The 21,025-nt window shown below is 38.8% G+C and overlaps 1 long non-coding RNA gene across 1 annotated transcript in view; it reads right to left on the reverse strand.

Annotated features, from left to right (window-relative positions):
* The window catches only part of LOC142408748 (uncharacterized), a 73,717-nt gene extending 57,989 nt beyond the window's left edge, over nt 1–15,728 (reverse strand). Inside the window, exon 1 of the long non-coding RNA XR_012775402.1 lies at nt 15,593–15,728. This is a non-coding gene — a long non-coding RNA (uncharacterized LOC142408748). The remainder of the gene's footprint in view (nt 1–15,592) is intronic.
* Nucleotides 15,729–21,025: the final 5,297 nt, after the last annotated feature.

Raw genomic sequence — 21,025 nt, forward strand, 5'->3', positions numbered from 1 at the left:
AGGCAGGCTGAGGTGTAGTCGGTATTTCTAGGTTGTCCCCAGCATAGCCCTCCCGAGCACACCCGGAGGGGCAGCGCACCGCCAGGCACTCCCCAGGTGACCTCACCACAAGCCGTGGACTTTTGTTCGCAAGCTATACGGATGAGAAGCAGGCAGCTGCTGGATTATTCAGCACGCGGGGATCCTTTGGAGATACATGAAGAGACACAACTTGGAAGTAAATTATGGCAGACACTATACGGATTGGTAAGAGAGAGGGTGCGAGAACCTTCTCCAGCATTCCAGTACTGAACTTAGAGGGAATGCTTCAACTTGGACTAAAAATTGCTTATAGAGAGCTGGGATCACAAGCCCATTTATCATTATACTGGCAAGTGTTCCCTCTGTATTCGAAAGGAATGGGGGATTCTCATCAGAAAATGTGCTGTGCCTTCTGCAGTGTCCTCTGGGACAGCATGGCCCTTTAGTCTTACTTCAGAAAAATGCCTTAAAACCCTTTCATATTATATACGCTTCACTGGGAGTGTTACACAGTCATTCAAGAGGAAAGGAAAAAAAAAAGGATAATTAAACTGACATTCATATATCGCTTTAAAAAATGTTTATATGTATGCATATATCTTCAGAGTATTTTTATGGGAAATATCATTAATAAAATCAAGACCTACTGATGTAACTCCACCCTAAGGTGAAATTGTCATTGACTTCAAGGGGATATTTGCCTGAGTGAGGCCACAGGAATTAGATTCAATACAATTAAAGCTATAAAATATTCCCTCACCAAAATAAAACTGTAAAAAAGCTGCTACCACTACCATAGCACTGTATTATTCCAAGCGTGTGCTACCGGACTGCTATTATGCCTGCGTAGATAGTTGCAGGGGAAACAGTGCTCTACGTTCTCTTCTACCAAAGCAGATCTCTGCAGGTAATTTTAATGGGGCTGTTAATAACCTGGCAACCGTCCCAGCCAGATGTAGCACATTTAAACATTGTCCTTATAGCTTTGTCAGAACTGTTGACATTGCATGTCAGTAATGGAAAATTGCCACTGCACCAAACAACCATCTTCATTATATGGAATCACATTGTTAATCTACAGCCAAATGCAACTTGAGGCGGAAAGAGAGTTTAGATTGCACCCATCTGTATACTATCACTCCAGGTGGCAGGTCGTTCTTCAGGATTAGAGATTGAATCAGTCTTTCCATCATCAATAAGCCCTCCTCCACAAAGAGTGCCTGTCAATCCAATATTTTACTTTCAGCACCGTGAGGACCACACAGCATGGTAATGAAATTTCTCTGTAAGTAGACCACGGGGATCTATACCAAAGAGATACATCTCTTTAAAAAGCTCAGGGAAATCAGACAGCGAGCTGCACAATCTGGACAGTAACTCGGTTTCAAGCACCACCCTAACTGTTTTATCTGTTTAGGGACGAGATCTACCAGATAAAACAGCATTTTAATGCTGGGTTATTTCATTTTTTGTAGTAATTAGTATTGGGTGATTATTTCCCATTTGGAAAGGTTTGACAGCCTCAGAAAAGAAATATATTTCTGAAACAAAACACGCTTGTTGGTATAAAGCTTCTCTATTTAACATTTCTCATCACATATTACAAGTATGACCTTGGCTAAAAAAACTATTTTAAATTGCCCATGATTAAAACCTACTGGATATTATTTATTATTATCTTTTCAAGATGCAACTTAGCCTCTTCCAGCAGCAACTGGAATTTCTTCAAAGCCCACTTGCTACCTGCCGTAGGCATTTTGTCACATTGAGAAGTCTTCTGCCTCCTCAAATTACCTCTCTTGCTCTTAGTTATAATATGGCTCTAGTTATAATACGGCTCTAACCATGGTACCTAGTCACCATCACCAGGGCTTTCCTGAATCAGTTAGAATGGTTATTTCAACACTTCAGGCATTTTGACTTTCTGATTATAGGTTTATAACAAAAATATAAACTATAAGAATGTATACATGCATACTAGCTGCAACTCATGGACTTCAATTATTACAAATGAAACTACTTTTGTAACAAAAATATCATGAGTGCAAAAGTCTCATATTGTAACAGGCATCTAGCTTTTTAAAAGTATATTATATGTATTGCATTCATTCCCAGTTGTTATATTATGAATATTAAATTCAGCTCCCCTCTCCTTTTTTTTTTTAAGTGTTCATGTTTTAACTGAAAATGGTTAGTTACAGCACATTTTTTCAAAGCATACAGAAATAAGAATAACCGCACTGTTCAGTTTTTCACAATCTATTGTTAATTTTGGTAGGTTATACATTTGTTAAACACCTAACAAGCTCAAGCTAACAATTATGATCATTTAACAGAAATGACTATGTGACATTGTCACAGAAACTGCTGAAAATAGGAAAGTAAATGAAACAGAAGACATTTCAACTAGGGAGGAAGAGAAACAAAAGACAGACTCTAAAAACATAATTTCTGGAGCAGTAGGACTGGTAGAAATACATCCTAGAATGTGTCTTTTACCTCAGTATATCATTTGGTTTTGGTATATCACATCTGCAAATACAGGAAATGTATTTGTTTACAAATGCAGTTCCTTAGGAGACAGATAATTTGATTATTATCAATCTATTACTGTTGTATTACCCAGGAGAACAAAAGAAACAATGTCAGTAAGTAACTTTTTTCTGACAGATCTCCTTTTTGTTATACTGACAGTGGGTCTGATTGACGACGCTATTTCCTTTCCGACTACATGGACTATAGTCCAGTACCTATGGAGGGGGCTCTGCCCATAGGACTACAGTGGAGTAAGTTAGAAATCCCTGCTTGGGCTAGACTGTAGCTCATAGAATTGAATATTAGTAAATGCCCCACCAGTGGCACCTGTTAAGCCCATCCGGCACCGAGAAGAATAGAATGATTCATTTCTTCATTCTGTGATCTTTTTACCAGAAACATCAGATTCAGTAAATTATCAGTATGGACTTGAATTTTGTCTGAAGGATAAAGTCCAAAATATGGAACTTTTCTCCCATATTCCTCAGTCTTTTTATCATTTATAAAATAATAAGGTCATATCCTTTGGTATACCCTCTTCTTTTTTTCTTGGAGGTAAACTAAACTGATGCCATGAAAGGAAAGATGAAAAGAAACAACTCTCAGAAAAAAGAGGTTTTGTGGCTAGAACTCAGAAACTCCTCTATCTACTGTCAGCCCCCAAACAGACCTTTTTGATGACCTTGGCCTTGCTTGGTAACACTTATAAGACGATAAAGGCTACATCTACACTACGAAAAACATTCTCTGGCTTCAGACAGCCTGGTACAGCGAGCTTGCATCTACATTTCCTTGGGGTTCAACTCCATCAGTAAAGGATTAACTATGTCCAAAGTGTACTGCAGCCCACACTGTGCTGCGCTTGGCCTTAATCTCTCTGGCCCCATTTGCTGCTTCAATATCCTCCCTGAAAACAGGGGGTTGTTTTTGCTGTTCAAAATACACAAAATAATGACCTTAACATAACCTGCCAGAAAGGTGGGGTTTTTTTTAACATGGTGCCAAGAGTCTATATTGCGTGCTGTGGGTATAGCACATGACGTAGGAAGATATTTTAGGGTGCAAGGTTTGCCAAGACAGTGTGAGAAGACTGTGTAAACAAAGATCCCAAGGTCTTATATACATTTGAAAACGAGCTGTGCCTGGAGTGAGCTACCCACCAAACCACATCTAGGTTTTATTTTAAAAGGAACTGGCTGGTGTACTCCAAAAGAAAGCCTGCAAGTAAACTACCAGGTATGTACCGTGGACGATCAGCAAACAGGGTCCCAAGGGCCACTGAGAGAGCTGATTTGACTAAGAGTGTAGGTAATGCTCTGACACTTCTTGGCTTTACATTGCAAGTGGACAACCTCCTGAGTCTTTGGGAAGAGTCAGGATCCCGGATGGAAACATGTCCCTCCTTCAAGGTCTGAGTAAGGAGCCTGCAATCAACAAGGATTCCCCTTTTCTCCCTTCCAGAGAATTTTCAACTACTAGTGTCTCCTTGCGTGACCTTCTTACATGCTTACACACACGACTGTAGGAACAGCTGGAAAAATTTAAGGCACCACTTTTCCCCAACTGCATGTTACCACTCCCTTGCTCCAAGAGCCAAAGAGGATTTGTGGGAGCACCGCTGCTACTACGCTGCCACAGCCGTTGGCTGAGTGGGGAGCACGCTGGGGCTGGGGTGGGCTGTTGATAGCAAGGAGGAGTGCAGACCATGCTTAGTGGTCACAACCGATAGCAAGGAGGAGTGCAGACCATGCTAAGCGGTCACAACTATCCTTTCGCTGAACATCTCTGTTTGACTTGTCTCCCCCTTTGCAGTGATAATTTCCCAACGATAGCCAAAGATTAGTGCTGCAGCACCAACGTTCCTCTTGTATCCCTTTTTGGCCGTCTGTGAAAAGGCAGTATTACAGCGCATTCCATCAGCGTGTGGTAAAATATAACTGATCACTGTTTGAAGCACCGTTTTATGTCTTGGGATGGACATTAATTTTAATACCATTCTTTGTGCAAATGGACTTTCCAATGCAGACAAAGAACCAGCAGAAGGAATGAAACTTACAGGATATGAAATTGAAATAAACAGGTGTGATGGATGCACTCAGCCTCTTAACCAAACTAGCAATAGTTTGGTACAGGCTCCAAAGGAGGTAGAGGCCTGAGCCGTGGCCGGGCCAAGAACTCCTCTGGTCCTGACCTGTTCTCTGCAAACCCACAAAGGAGCAGAGTGACACAGTGAGCATCGATGCCTATGAGCTTGGAACACCGATCATGCAGTTAACGCATGAAGAGTGGGTGGCTTTTCCAAGACTCATTTATCAAGGAACAAAGAAAGTTGTGGGTACAAGGAGCCTCATGCATACCTTTTCTATTGCATGTAATTTGACTACGAGCCAACCACTTTATCTATAAATATGACAGCCAAAGTGAGCCTTCTTTGAGCTCTCCCTGCCAGGCAGCGTGGCTGCACGGCGGCAATCTCCCCTTGAGCTGGGACACCTCTCCAAGTTGCTCCTCGCGGCAGAGAGACCTTTTACCAACAGCAGATCTTTGGTAAGCGACCGATATAGCGGATAACCTTGTAGTATGGTAACTTTGATTTTGTCTTGGTAACTTTGATTGCATGCTGAATTGATAAATTTTGCATATATAATCCCTTAGACACAAACCATTGTCCAAGCCTGAGACTCAGATTGGACCTAGCCACACCTAAGCTCCATCAGGAGTTTACAAAGCAAGGGGGTCTACTCTGAACCTGGTGACTCAACGGGAGGGTCCTCTGTACCCTTTTGGATCCCCGGTCTCTTTATGAATCATTCTAACTCAAGTGTAACCCAATTTTCCTGGGTATGTTTCTTCCATGCAGTAATTAATAGAGTGAACCTTGCCATCGAACTTTGTTAAGTTGCACTTTTACAACATCATATTAAAACCACTTTTGCTAATACCTTTGATGGTGATTTTTTAAGTGATCTAAACCACTAATTCACGACAAATCGGTGTAGTGGGCAGGATCCTAAATGAGGATTCGTGACAACAGGCCATGTGTCATACCCCCAGGGTTGTTGGCTCAGTGCTACAAGCATCTTCCAAGAAGATTAAATGCCAAGCATTAAATCTGGCCTCCCACTCTGCCACCCTCAAACTTGGTATGAATTTTGTTACTGGGTTCCAGAGGGGGAAAATCACTACCAAACTTTCTGAATCACCTTGGTATTCCTTGTATTTTCAGGTTGCCTGGGAACCTGTTGAACTCCTGGCATCAATTAGAGAAAGTTTAAAGCTACTCTAATTCATATTCTGGCTGCGAGCGTCCCATATGAGCCATCCACCTGTCCAGAAGAGCCAGATAATTGACCATTCTGGGCCTGCCTGTAACCCCAGAACACCTCCAAAGTGAGGAGTATTTCCAAAGGCTGTTTTACCCTTTTATGACCTCTTTATATTGCCAAAGTGATGTAATTTGGACGAGTCCAATAGAGAGGCAACTCTTCCATGTGCATATTAAACTGCTGAATGCAGAAATGCACCCCATCGTGGTCCGTGACGGATTTACCAGGCACTCAGGCCCGATGAATGACTCCTCTCATTAAGCAGCATTACAGTGAAATTTTCTAGCTATATAACTAAACCCAGACTTTATAATGTATGATGGCCAGTTACAGTAACTTAGTGAACATACCTGTTTAAGAGAAAGATAGAGGAAAGGTGGGCGATTTGTATAGAAAGGAGCAACATCTGAGAAATCATTTTAAAAGGAATGATTACAGCCATGATATGTGTAGAGGTGGAAAGAGGCATAATGAAAGAAATTGACTTACATTGCCAGTTATAATATATTTCATATAATGGAGAAAAAGCTGAGCCAATGAACAATTTTGTATCACCATTTTTGTGAAATGATTACAGTCCCCTTTATCACAGCTGTACAATATGCTGACTGAACAGGAAAACATGCAGTACACACAGCGTAGTGATTTCTACCACTGTATAAGTAAATGTCAGACTTGTTCCATGTATTCAGTGGTTTTCTTAATGAAAACGTCACTGGCATTTTCCTCCTTTCATTGAATTCTTGCACTCCTCGCTCATCCACTAGCTGACCTTTGCATGCACTTGGTAGCTTGCCCAAGGTGCTGTCACACCTTCATTGCTCCTCTCTAATGATGGTCTTTTGCTGCCAGATTCAAACAGGATATTTGGTAAGGAATTGCAGGGCCCTGTTCCCAGTACAGTACAGTGATGAAAATTTGAAAGCTTCACTACTTCATGTGGCTTTTCACTTCTTCTCTGAAAAGAATAATCAACAATTGTTTGCCAGAATTACCTGTTCAAATACTATCCTCTTATAGTATTCTAGGACTCAAGAGAAGGAGTCACTAAAGAAACTATTGCACCAGCACCATAGAAACACTGAGAACTAGTAACTGTTGAATGAATCAGACAGTTCATGGAGTATGTTTTCTCAGTACAAAAGGAAAGGGATGACACACAGTTAGAATGAGGGGAGTTTTACATGAGACAATGACAAATAGAATTAACTTGCGTTTTATAAAAGAGGAACAATTATATAAAATCAGGCCATGTTTATAGTACCACGTTGCAGAGAAAAGACTTAATAATACAGTTGACCCAGTAGTTACACTGAAAGATCAACACTTCATCTGGATATATATTATTTCTAGCATAAATACAAATAAATCATGATCCAAGTTGCTGAAATAAAAGGAAGGTGAGAAGCTTTTTTTAATACAAGTCCTGATTGTGCACCATTTTTACTGCTGGTCTGAGGAGATCCGTCTCCATTGTACTGTGTTTAACAGCCCCTTGCATATGTTGGCCAACCACTGACCCCACAGCAGAGTCAGCAGGCAAGGGCAAGGTGTACAATAAATTCTGGAGTGACTTGAAGAGGGAAGTAGTAAAAGCTGAGAGAATACCCAGTAGCAGATGGTTCAAAAGGAGGCTAAGTCCAAAGCCTTCTTCCTGAGCAATGCCATTTTGAGGTTTTGCTCTCTCTTTCCAGGGTCTCTATACTCTCAAAGACTAACTTTCTGCCACAGAAGCTCCTGTTCCTGCCTTCTGAGCCTCTGGGAATGAACAGAATAGATGCAATTACCTTTTCTAAATCATCCTCCCATTGCTTTATGATATTCTCTTACTTTGCCTGTGAGTTAAGAAAGGAATGGGCTAACTGCAAGAACAAATAGTTCCTGGCTAGAGGATTTCACAGGGTTCAACAAAAGCCAGGCCCATCTGAGCTACAGAAGTTCACTTAGCTTTGCTGATATCATGCTATGTCAATATGTTGATTTATCCCTAACAAACATCATTTACCTCATCCAGAAACATAAAGAATTCCTGTCTCAGGCATTAAGCAGTTAAACTAAAACTCCTAGCAACAGTTAACTCTAAAAGAAAGGTGACCTATTTGGGGAAAGGAACGATCAGTTATTTAAATCCTTTTCTACATAGCGTAACAAAACGTATCTCATAAAAACAACTAGGTTACGAATTTGACAGGTTTTCCGCTACGCCACAACTCTCTTACTGTTAGTCAGGTCTCTACCTGTAATACCTATAATCAGTTTTTCTCATGAAAATGTGGATCAAAAGAAGTTGAAATGAGGCATACAGCAAGGTGTTGAACATAATAAGTAGGCTAAAGTAATTAAAGCTTTAGCTAAGTATTTTTCACTTTTATCAGTTCACTGCATGCTGAGAAAAATAACTTACAAAAGAAGGAAAAGTATTTCACATGCCATAGGAGAATGCTCATAGCCTGAAAAATGAGAAGGCAGAAGGATCAGAAGTCTGCACATAATTGCGGTGGGCTCCTCTCTGCCACGAGCGTTGGCATTCAGGCACCTCAGCACCGGATCAGCATCTCTCAAGTTTGGAACACCGACAACTTCTTTAACCAACTTTAGACACTTGTGATTGAGATTTTTGGCCATGCGCTCTATACAAAAGCATAATTGAATGACAAAGTTCTGCTGTAATAAATGACTCCTTGTAATGGTGAGTGCTAGAGAGCAGATTGCTTATTTCTAGGAGTGAAACATATAGTACTCTTTCAAGGATAATCTGATAATAGATCACAAGGATTTTCAATGCCACAAAAGACTAAGCAGAGCCTTGGGATTTCACTGAGAAGAGGGACGTAACTAACCTAACATAATCTACTGATGAAGAATTAGAGATTCACTGCAAGCTGATATACTCAGTTATACAACCTTCCCTTGTCTCACCGCATCTTAACGAACTGCAGCATTTTCCATAATAGGCCATAAAGCCTGTGTTTTCCCCTCCAGCAAAAGCCAACAGCTTTTACTTTGTAGGAGAGAAATCTGCACAGGCGCTCTCAGACTACAAAACCAAACCACTTCTTTCAACTAAACAAAATCAGTGCACTAATACAAATTTCCTGTGTTCTACACAGGAAAACATCCCTTTTCAAACTCTGCAACAACAAGCAATTGTTAAAATCGCCTGGAAAAGATGATCTGGTTGTAACACCCCACCAAACTATCAGTTTTACATTAACTGCTGTTTTGTTAGATAGTGTTTGTTTGTTTGTTTGTAGGGACAGGCTGGGCTGTTGTGGGAGCGAATTTCAGAGAATGGAAACTTTTTCTATCAAATATTGCCTCTTTTTATGTTGGCAAAACTGAGTTAATGGTTGATGGATTTGGGTCAATGATACTAGTTGTACCAAATACATTGATCTCTCTCTGGCGTGGTTAGCAGTGTATGAGAAACATATTCCACGACTTTCGTGTTTTCTTACATATATTGGCAACCAAGATAACACTTGGCTAAATAATATATGAGGAAAGGCAAAAGGTGCAAGTCTTAGAATCACTGGAAAAAAAGAATTTGAGCCAGCTCTCTGGATGCTCCAGAATAGGAAAATGTATGAACAGTTGATAGATGTATGATTTTAAATAAGAGAACAAAGAAGGAGAATAAAACCTTACTAGATATAGAGAAAAGCTGAATTCTTTTCACAAGTGCTATATCCATAGGAAGTTCTCAAAGGAAAAAAGCAGAAAGAGTTGAACACACGCTCTTTTTTTCCTCTCCCCGCAGAGTCTGGGAACATCATTCCATAATGAGCAATGGAAAAGCAGAAAGCTCAAATTATTGTAAAACAATGAGTACCACCATACAGGCCTGGATGGCCTTTTTGGTTCATCAGAACATGTGTTGTCATTAGATTAAATCTACATCCCATTTCGTTCAAGACAAGCAAGTTTGCTTCACGCTTTCATCAATTTGTTTTTCATTTGCACATTTACCAGAAAGAGTCTATAACCTTAGATTGATGGATGAGCTTTTTAAAACTACGTACTTGGCATTGTCACCCACGTAAAGCATAAGTGACAGTTTTTCAAGATCTAGCTGAGTATTATCAAACTTTTGTACAGGCAGACGGAAAGTTTTTAGTGTGATGTTACCCAGGAGGCTTCTGTAACAGTCACTCCCTCCTCTGCCCTGAAAAGCAGATAACTACTGGGATTATATTTTTATTCAAACTTGCTTCTTCCCATCTGTTTGTTATCCTGTGACATGGTTAATCAAGACTAGCTGTATGCGTTTTGCTATGGGAAAATGGAAAAAATAAATTTATCTCTTTTTTTTCTTTTTCATCCAATTCAAGCTACAAATAGTGCAGTATTACATTCTTCCCCTCCTCTTCTCCTCTTCCCTGATCCTGTATAACTTTACATGATTTTATAGACTAAGAGACAGGGTAGAATTCAAAGAGTTTTAATGACTGAGAAATTGTTGAAATAGCTGTTTCTACTGCAACACGTTAATGAAGTTTGCCTAACTATGATTTTTTTCACTACACTAATTGTTAATTTGACTAACAGCTTGCTTGTTAATTTAAATAGCTCATTCTGTTTTGTAATGCTTAGAGTCCCAAATTCTCTTTTAAGATGTTCTTCTAGAATTACCTACCAGCAATCCTGTAAAGTTTCAAACATAAAGCTCATTAGCATTTAAAGTAGATAACCTTAGGTAGTTAGAAGAAGTGATTTATGACATAAGTCAAGTAATTTTAGCAAAGATTAAGGAAAGAGAATTTTTGAAGTACTATAATTTTCATGAAAATTCCCCATGTTTGAAGGAGATATTGTACGTGACTGAAATCTACTCTTCATACAATCGTCTCCACTTGCTTAAGAGGTTGTGCTTTATTCATTTATGATAATAGGCCATTTTATATAAAGAGTCTTATTATTCTGAGTGAGTAATTTTGAAGGAGAGCATTTCCAATGACCTCGCAAACCATGAGTTCAGAATTTGAGAATTAGAGAGGAAAATTTATTTGAAAATATTTCTTAACCAAAAGAAAAGTCTTAAGTACTACTTTTAGAACTTTCTTGATTACTAAGTTCTCAGCTTCATGGCTAACTCTAAGACCAAACAGTCTGACTGACAACTCATGTGCTTAATGTTAAAGCAGCACTGAAGTGCTTTAAATCAGGATCTAAATATTTCATACAGATATGATCAGAAGCACGTATTCATCTTGGACAGGGAATCATATTACATTTACATACCTCCTTGTCTTTGACTATGTGGTCTGAAGTTCAGAGCCTTAAAAATATTATGTTGATTTCAAAGGGCACTAGATCTGGCATTAATTAATAACTCTAGCTGCAATAATATGCTATTTGAAAATATTTAATTGAGCTCTCAAAGCTCCATAGGATACCAAAGCAATTTTTAGTCCAGTGTGACTAAATTCAATGGCAAAACTTTGTAACAGTGATGGAACAAGCCCTAAAACGGCTGAAACTAGAAGACTTACTGCAAGAAAACTAAGCACCAGGGTGTACCCACATTGCCTCTGCAGAGACAATACTTTCATTCCAGTCCTATGACTTACCCCGAACACAGTCAATGAATTTGCTGCCTTGGAAGCAAATAATGGCAATAAGCAACACTGGCACACTACTGCAAGTTTTCAAAGCTAATTGAATCAGCATATAAAAATGTTTTGCCTGTGTAATAAATCTCATTATAATCAACTTCTCTATGGCAGACATTTCCCTATGATATGCAAATTTCAATTATTTATTTAGGATATATTTAGCATTTCCATGTGACTCCATTTTCTATTTAAAAAATTTGAGAGTTACATTAAACGCCCAGCTCTCCTTTGGAAGCTGTTATTAGCAACAATGTATGCCAACATAATAATGGAGCTTTTCAAATATTTGGACTACAAATACAATTTAGAAAAGGTGAAGAAAGGGTTTCACTCAAACTTAATTTCAGGAGCTTCTTGGTTCGATCTATTGTGCTGACTTTTTTACAATATGGAAGATGGAAAGAGATCAAGGTTTTTAGACATATTTCTCCTATTTGTCCCCAACATGAGAGAATGAACTTCATGACATAACCATCATATATTTCCATATTAAAGTTCAGTTCAGTCTCAATGAACTCATGCTGGATTTCCAAGCATAAAAAAAATCTTACAGCAACATCTAATGAGAGAGAAATACAGACCACTGACAAAAATGTACTAGTGACCCACTGATGCTATGAATCTCCGTCTCAACCAGTGTTGTTAAACGTTCTGGAGAATAGCTAGATGTGATCTGGCATTTTTTAAATCCTAGCACACACAAAAAATGACCTTATTCAAGCAAAAAAAAAGTCCATTGCTTGAGAAAGTACTAAAATAAGGACCTGAGTAGGGAAAATCCAAGCAGGCAGCGTCTCTTGAAATTCATAAGTCTCCTGGCCTAAACATACCCCATCATTCTGCTCTGCTGGGGGCAAGGAGAATGGGAAGCATCAGAAAACAGATATTGTCTAGTGGAAGCCTTTCACAGTGTAGAGTTTCTTATTGTGTCTTGCAAGACATGAAGAACATGGCAAAAAAAGTCATATCTAAACCAGACACTGAAATTACAAGTTAAAGAGATGTGGAGTTCTTTTCATTCCCTGAGTAGCAAATGCTTCCCCTACATCACAGTTACTGTGAATATAGAACAGTAAGACGAGACCAGAACTTGTCCCGTGGATAATTACTATTTGAATTTGTATTAAGCATCTTCTCTGTTGTGACTCTAATCATGTAATCTGCCATAAGCACTAGGAACCAGAGCACTTTTATGACGATGGCCATCTCTCAAGATGGCAAAACCCAACCTGTGAATTTTTATTCTTCTTCCTTTTTATTGTTTTTGCAGAAAATTGTACAGAATAATACTTTACTTCAATACAGACTAGACTGTCACTAACAATGATTTCCAAAGAAGCATTAACATTTAATAAATGCTTCACGTTTGTTTGGTTTTTGGGATTCATGTGGAAAAGTTAAATTCATATTAAAGAAATAACTGAAATATATGTATCACCGGGTCAAAGAACTGCTCAGTAAAACATACAATAACATTAGCAGGAAAACAAAGATTCATAATTAAAGTATATTAAATCATATATCTCATCAAAATGAGGCAGTTATCAGAAGGGTCAGGAATTAAAAACAAACCTTATACACAAAGCTTATATCCATCGTCTGTTGGATAAAGCACCTCCAGGTATCAGAGGAAGTTTTGATCACAGACACTTAAATGATGAATCCTGAACTGTGATAGAAGGATACATCATAAAAAGATACTTGAAGGTCCCTAAATAAACCCCGGCTAAGAACTGTTTGATGCTAGATTCAAGTATCAGTGTGTGAATGAACTAAGGTTGCACCCATCCCAGGTGAATTCCCATACGAGATATTTCTCCTCTTTTTTCTTTCTGCCCCCTTGAATATTTAATTACTCTGGGCAAAACAGAACAAATTTGAAAGGAGAGACAGAGGCAATGTAATTGCAGAAAGCCCATAGGGCAAATACAGCAGATACATAGAGTATATAGATTTGAATCTCCCCTGATCCCACCTCTCTGGCTACGCTTCATATGACAAGCCTAGGTTAAATAGGTAGCAGCAGAAAAGGAAAGAGCCTGGTAAGAATATAAAACAGCTTCTGAAGTTGCTTACATACATTCTTATCTTCAGCATTTCCTATTAACTGGATGTAATTGCTCTGTGTTCTCTGGATCGCATTCTGATGCGCCTAACTCTTCCTTGTATAAGGGAACAAAGAAGAGGTGTAGATTTTTGACATAATGATTGGTTTTGAGCATAGTTACCACCACGTTTAATGTCACGCTGCTTAAATGCCTTTTGGATATGGGCCTGTGTGTGCCCCTTGGCAATACACATGCTATCAAACAGGAGCTGCACTTCAGCAGTAATCATTATGATGCTGAAACTCTTCTATGAATCTAGCTCTAACAAACTCTTTCCAGGAAAACAAAAGCATTCACATCTAACAGCTATGTTCTCTAAGTGTGGCAATTGGTACGTAGCGTTAGCAGGTATGTCTTTCTTGATGGACAGAAGCTAAGAGGAACTTCCAGTTGTTACTAAAAACATATTCTGGCAACACTGGCGGGGCTCTTAACTCCTGTGAAAAGTCTCGTAAACTATTTCTGAATACAATTCCTATATTCAATTTGGAAAAGACAACACCACACTCAGGATTCTAGTTTAGGCTTGTAATATCTCTTCCCCTGCAAACAAATGTGTTATCTGTGATTTTTGCCTTTATAAAGTAGGGAAAGTGATAGGTTCTGTCTTACTGTGCGGCTTTGAGGTCTGCCTGCTCCCTTTCTGAACTAATAAAATAAAATACAAAGTGCTCTGGAAAGCATGACTCCTAACAGAGAGACATACTCTGACTTTAAGAGAGAAAAAAAGTCTGCATTAGGGTGATAACAGACTGAGTATAATTAATTAATCAATTAATTGTTTTTACAATAAACCCCAGTATTGGAAGTAGAGGCCTTAAATGCATCGTGACCCATAGTTTTATCTGATAAATTATGCTTCATCAGAATCCACAGTCAGCAGTTATTTATTGTGCAAAGTTCCAAATTGGATCTTCTACTTCTGAATTAATTTGGATCCTAAGTATTTTGCATTTGTATTGCCACCCAAAAGGGTTCTTGTAAAAATAATGTTTAAAAAAGGGATATACAATATTTACAGTGGGAACATGCTTGACTTTCTATGATATTAAAAAAGCTTAGCGAAAGGGAACAATGCTCATCATCTAAATGTCTGGTCTCGAAAAATTACTCCTGGGGTAATTTTAGGATGCTGCTCTCCCTGGATTCAATTTATGTTCTGCATCTACAATAAAGGGCAAATGTCTCTGCAGTTCCCCGTTGAAATCAGTGTTGGGCTTGTACTGACTTCTCAGTCTCACAGCTTGGAAGAAGGCCATTACAAAGAAGCACGGAAAAGGGAAATGAGCCACTGCAGAGAAAGTCAAGAGTGAAGATATTCTTCAAATCAATTTTGGCGTGAAGTTGAGCTCTTGTTATGTCTGGCAGGAATGGATTTTAACAGACAGGAGAGAATAACCTTACTGCTACTATTCTCCTAATCACACAGATTTTTTCTTTTTTTACTTTGCTGAAAAGACCACATGGTTATAGATTTTTTTTTTAAATATTTATTTTAAGGGTGCTAAGTGTCTAATAAAATCTCAGAAAAGTGGTTCTGTCTTGGAAAAAGACTTTACTTGCCCTATGAAACAAGTTAAACAGATTTTTAAAGTGGGACTTCGTTACTCTTAACTGTAATGTTGTCATGTTCTTATGTAAGCACTTTTCCAAAGATGATGGAGAAAGAGACAAAAGAAGTGTCAGTCTGATGAAGTATTAGAAAGAACTTTGAAGTAGTATTTGACAACACATCAAATAAAGGGCACAATTCAGTAAGGAGTCACAATTCAAACATTCAGTAGTATTTAAAAGACTACACAACTTTAAACCCCACTAAAATATGTATTTATAAGTGCTATCCTAACGCGCAGAACACAAATTGAGGAATAAGATTTCGGAATAGCTGAAAAATCACGAGGCTTGCTCATAACCACTTCAAGGCTTTTCCACAACTAACTGAAATATAGGTCATAAGTCTCACAAAAATCCAGTTTCAAATACTTACCATAAACCCATCACTACAGTTACACACATCAGCATCTTTGAGTTCAGCTTGCAGCAGCAAACAGAGTTAGGTATAGTTGGAACAAGAGAAAGCGATGTTTGTTGCTACAAATTCTTGGATTATCGCTCAACTCTCCTGGTCTATAGCGTGGTTTAGAGCAGCTCCACGGTCAGTTATGTATGTGGGGTCTGTTATCATTTGGATAAGCGTGACCAGATAAGATCTTAACTACTATATTCCAAACATACACAAGTTCGTTTACACTGCATACGGTGCTGTATTGATTCCTGTCTTTTTTCTGGGTTATTTCACTAACAAAATGGTCACAACAAATGTACACAAAGCCAATAAGCCTACAGACATTCAGACATTACAAACCACCCCCCCCAAAAAAAAAAAAAAAGTCTTTATATAATTGAAAATTGTGTGTGGTTGGTTGTGGCTTAGGTACGTTGCCAAAAGAGTTTTCATCAAATTGCCACTTATTCACATTGCAACATTCTCAAATTCACTTCATCTATTTTTAGATACAGATAATAAACATTTAAGTGATCAAAATAAATAATATAGGACCACTGAAACATCTCAAAGGCTTTGCTGTTCAGAATGAGATCAGGTCCTGCCAAGGAAGTACACTCAGCGCTAGCCACACTTCAGCTTTCAGCTGTTTATTTTTGACATACTGAAAATGCCTTCCCTCCGAGTCCACGGCCTCTCTTATGTCAGAGTCTACAAACCGTAGACTCATACAAAAGATGTATGAGCTTGTTCAGACTGAGAGAGCCAGCAACTTAGTATATTTCTTTTTTGCGTATTTAATGTCTTTCCTGACTGGTGGATTTAGTGCTCCTGAAAGTTAACACTGGAATATTTGGACTACCACTGTGTGAGGGACAGTGACCGCTGAGACAGGACAGAGAGTCACAATTTTTGCTTGTCCTACTTTGAAACACATCTTAAACACTTAAAGAGATAGGGTAAATATTTTTTTGAAGAGCTCCACACATGAGGCAGTGCCACTGTGAATCACACATTGCTGCTTGCTAGACATGTCTCTGTAACCGCAGCTGCTCACATTCTTTCGTGTATGCTTACAGCGTGCAGACTGAAAGTCCTAAAATGAAGAGGGGAGGAAAAAAAAATGGATTACGGATGATCTGACTGGATTCAGCCTGAAGAATCTGAGGCAGCGGCTGCTTAAAGCTTCTGTAGGGGTTATCTAACTAAACCTGAGGGATTAATGCATGCCTCTATTCCTAGATAACCTATCACCAAAGGCATTAACTAGGAGTTTGTAACACAAGTAAAAGCATGCACCACTCCTACTTCAGCAGCCTTTAAAATTGCAGCCAAGCACCATTAGAGTGCATACTGACTTCAGAGCAGTCCTTTCTAAAGATCTATACAGAACTGCATTGTTTCCTGCAAATCAGCAGTTTTAGGCCAAATTCTATGAATCCCAGTGACCTTGTCTTTCATCAAATAAAATGTGAAACACTGGTGAATTGAATGGAGACTTCAACCAAGCTGAATAATAGTTTAAGCATTCCATGCTGGGATATGCAAAAGAACAGGCTATTCTGTAAAAGTACAAGCAGCCATGTAGTCGATTAGATTGTCTGTACCAGCATCTCTGAAATTCAATCCTTTCTTATATCATTTCAAAGGCAGATGGACAACGTTTTGCCAAGTCTGCAATTTGGTGGTGATGGAATTGCCTCATGAATGTGATGGAAGTTAGATGACTACTTAGAATTTCATATATTTGTGAGAGAACAGAGGAAGAATTATCTGAAGTCTTCGAAACTGCAAGAAAAGAGAGGAAATTGGCTACATGCTGAAGCATCGGCAAAAGGACAAGCTGAATCTGTTTATAAGAATGCTGGCAAAAGATTAAGTGCCTTACAATTTCAAATCAAAGGCCTGCTGGTGGAGAAAAGCTGGAGAGAAAAAAGAGAAATCTGCAAACACAGTTATACTTTGCTTCTGATACAAGATAGGAAACAGGAACAGAGAAATTAAGAGAGGGAGAGGAATGTAAGGAATTTTTATACAGGTAAGTTTCTGAGCTCAAACTTGAGAAAAGATAGGAGATACTGGGAAACAAATAATAAACACGGTAAATACTCACATCTGAAAGAACCACCTCACATATAAAGAAATTGCACAGACTATTTAGTTGTGTATGATAGCAAGGGTATTTAAATACTTAGTGGTTATATTCTCTTTTGAGGTGTTTGTTAGAATACATGCAGTATAAGCTGTGCAAACTGCTCGCAGTTCACTTTGCCATAGTACCCTTCAGTTGTTTTCTCTGTTACGTTTAAAAGGGAGGTTTTATAACTCATTTCCCTACACTTTTTTTTCCTTTATGTAGAGCATATATATGCAAAATATGGCAATATTGGTAGATAATAACATATAGCTAAAATGTACTCCTATCTATATAACTATACAAAAATATTGTTATTCATGATATGCTACACCAGGTACTTTTCTACAATGGAGACAGAAAAGGGAGGACATCCCCAGCCATCTCCTTGTTTGGAACATCAACATCCCTACAGTTACTAAACATTCATAAGAGAACACAATCTATTCTGAAGGGATGAAGAGAAAAGCCTAAAGACCGTCTATAAAAGGACTCAAACTTCTAAAATAGGTGTGACTTTGGATACCTGACTTCAACTATGTAATCCAAGCAGCTTCTGTTCATTGTCTTCCTGAACACAACGGCTTTGCAAACACCGAGTGTCTGGTTTTGATCTGAAACTTTATTTCTACATTTACTTGCCCCAGTTTTGCCCTGTTTCAACCCCAGCAGAATAAAGAAAATGGGCAGGACAGTGTTTATGTCTTTAGGTTCTCGTTCCAGTGTGTGCTCAGGGCATGTTCATACACCTGTTCATGGCATGCTTAATCCACTGATAATTCTCTTTAAAAGGCAGTCTTAGTGGTTTAGTTGACTCTCATCTTGTATAATAGCCTCATGCAGAAACACGTATGATCAGATCCACCTGAGCCCAATTATGAGGACTTCAACCCATAGCTTCCCTCTACAATGCCCTAGCCAGAAAACAAGGCAGTCTGGATCTGAGCAGATAGATGAGCATGGGAAAGCCATGTTTCAGTCTGTCCTGCAATACCTGGACCTGAGTACTTTCATCATCCTCAGTAGGCAGAAAGATCGCCGTCTGCTGATTCAAGAAAGATTCGTGACATATTTTTAGAACTTATTTCAGTCCCCTCCATTTGCTTTCATCGCAAACTTTTGTCTTTCCTCCCTGCTACTTACTTGCATTTTCCCTATCACAAAACTGGAACAATAACTTCAGATTTTGCTAGCGTCTGTTCTTATTCCCTCTTTTAATCTCTGCCTTTCTTTCACATCCTCTCACGTCACAGCACAAACACGCTTGCCCCACCCCCCTTGCCTCTTTCACTACCATTTCTCCTCTCTCTTTAATCTCTTTACACTCAGAAACAGCACTTCGTATCCTGCCTTGAACTGTCAGCTCCCTTCAATACAACTAAGTTCCTCTTGAAATCAGCCTCCTTTTGGCTTCTCTGACTGTGCGCTATGATCATTTTTTCATTGTGTTTCTTCCACAGAATCCTCCAGATTTTATTGCAGTTCTTGGTGGGAACTCCAAAATACTTTGTATTTTGTCTCCTCCTCTCCTGCCTCTAAGTTATCTCAGGGTTACTCTTACCTGCAAATTTAAATTTAACTACTATCTTAAAGCAACTCACAGCCCTACCTCACCATCCCAGACCCGTCACCTCCTCGTCTCTTTGACATCTTCTTATGAGTGATTAGCTATCAACTTTTCAAGTTCAACAGAATTAAAACAGGTATCTTGATACTCACTTGCAACATTTTCCCACTATTTTCTTAATCACTCGGGATAACTTTCTCATTCTATCACTCAAGCAACAATCCAAAGATACAGTTTTTTTACTTTTTTAACTTCGCTAGCCTCTCTCAATCTGGAAGCCAGTTTTGCAAATTCCTCTACTTGGTACTTCCTAGGTATACTCTTCTGCTTCATCCTCACAACAAAACCTCTTTTTTCTAGCTCTGATCAACCAGCATTTCACTATCACATATATTTAGAAATACCAGACATATTCATCCTCCCCTCACTTATTCTGTGCTGCTGCAAAGACTGCTCTTCTGCTACAAAGTTTTGTCCATGTCACCCCTCTCTTTTCATTCTTCCGCTACTAGGTCACTTTTTGTATGAAATACAATGTATTTGTCTTTATTTTTAAGACTCAGTTCATCACAGTCCCATCCTAGTAAGTTCTGGCAATTCCACAGCAGGAACTCCGAATGACCCCTCAGTTCAGTCTCCATATTTTAACTGCTCTACCTCTCACATGATAGAGTGAAAATATCTCCCCATCTTTCTCCCCTCCATTCATAAAAAAATCCCCTTATTATGAAGCCTCAAAAAACTTTAAGATAGTGACGCTTGTAAAGCTCTATGACTACAGCATATCTTGACTGTGCTTTTCTTGTGCTCTGTGCTTTTTCACGTCTGGTATCTCATTTTACTCTCAGATCAGATGGGCAGGGATCTTCTTTGGTGCATTTATACAGTCCACAGCCAATTGCATAACCAGTACTATTGCCACATTTATAATGCTGTTTAGGGATGTTCTCATGTGGTTGTAGCTCCTTGTTCATAACTAACTACAAGACCTTGAGGCCAAGTCCAAGACCCGAGGCTGGTCCCAAGATGTTTCATGGGAAGGAGAGGGGGAAATAGTTGCAAAAGAGATAGAGGCCTTCACAAAGAATATACAGTCTGGAGAACTGACGCAAGCTGTACAGGACAAAAATAGCAAAGTCAAGTGAAAAATCTTTTTCTTTCACCAAGAGAAAAGCTGGCCTCACAGAAGGGCTTCTAGCAAGAAGACATTTCTCTTCTTCCCTTTGTTCTTCTCCCTGTCCCAGGCTTGCAAACGTGAGTCATTCTGAAAGCACAGGTCACATTCATGCTCACAGGTTGAAAATTATGAAGAACCTTCTGTAGTACAGAATGAGTTCTCCGTTATAGCTAGACAGCAAGGAGAGAGACGCGGAGCTAACAAACCTATTTCTGTTCTACACATATGTAAGCATGTAAATTAGTTTATTTTAATGGTTTTGTTCTAAACTAATGCTCGTATCAATACTGTTCCTGATACTGCAAGCAATTACAGAATCTGTCTAATTCTCTTCAGTGTAGATTTCTATGATTCTTTTCAGCTGGATTTACAAGATCAGTATTACTTCTTGGGTTGCTGTCCATTTTGGACTAGAAGTTTAAGGTATTTTTTAATATTCTTCATGAAACAGTATTTGCAGTAAAATGGTACATGGAAAAATAGTAGGAATATCTCACGTAGAAAGCAAACATGTTTATACTGAATTACCTGATTTCT

The sequence above is a fragment of the Mycteria americana genome, chromosome 4 (genome assembly GCF_035582795.1).
Source record: "Mycteria americana isolate JAX WOST 10 ecotype Jacksonville Zoo and Gardens chromosome 4, USCA_MyAme_1.0, whole genome shotgun sequence".
NCBI lineage: Eukaryota > Metazoa > Chordata > Aves > Ciconiiformes > Ciconiidae > Mycteria > Mycteria americana.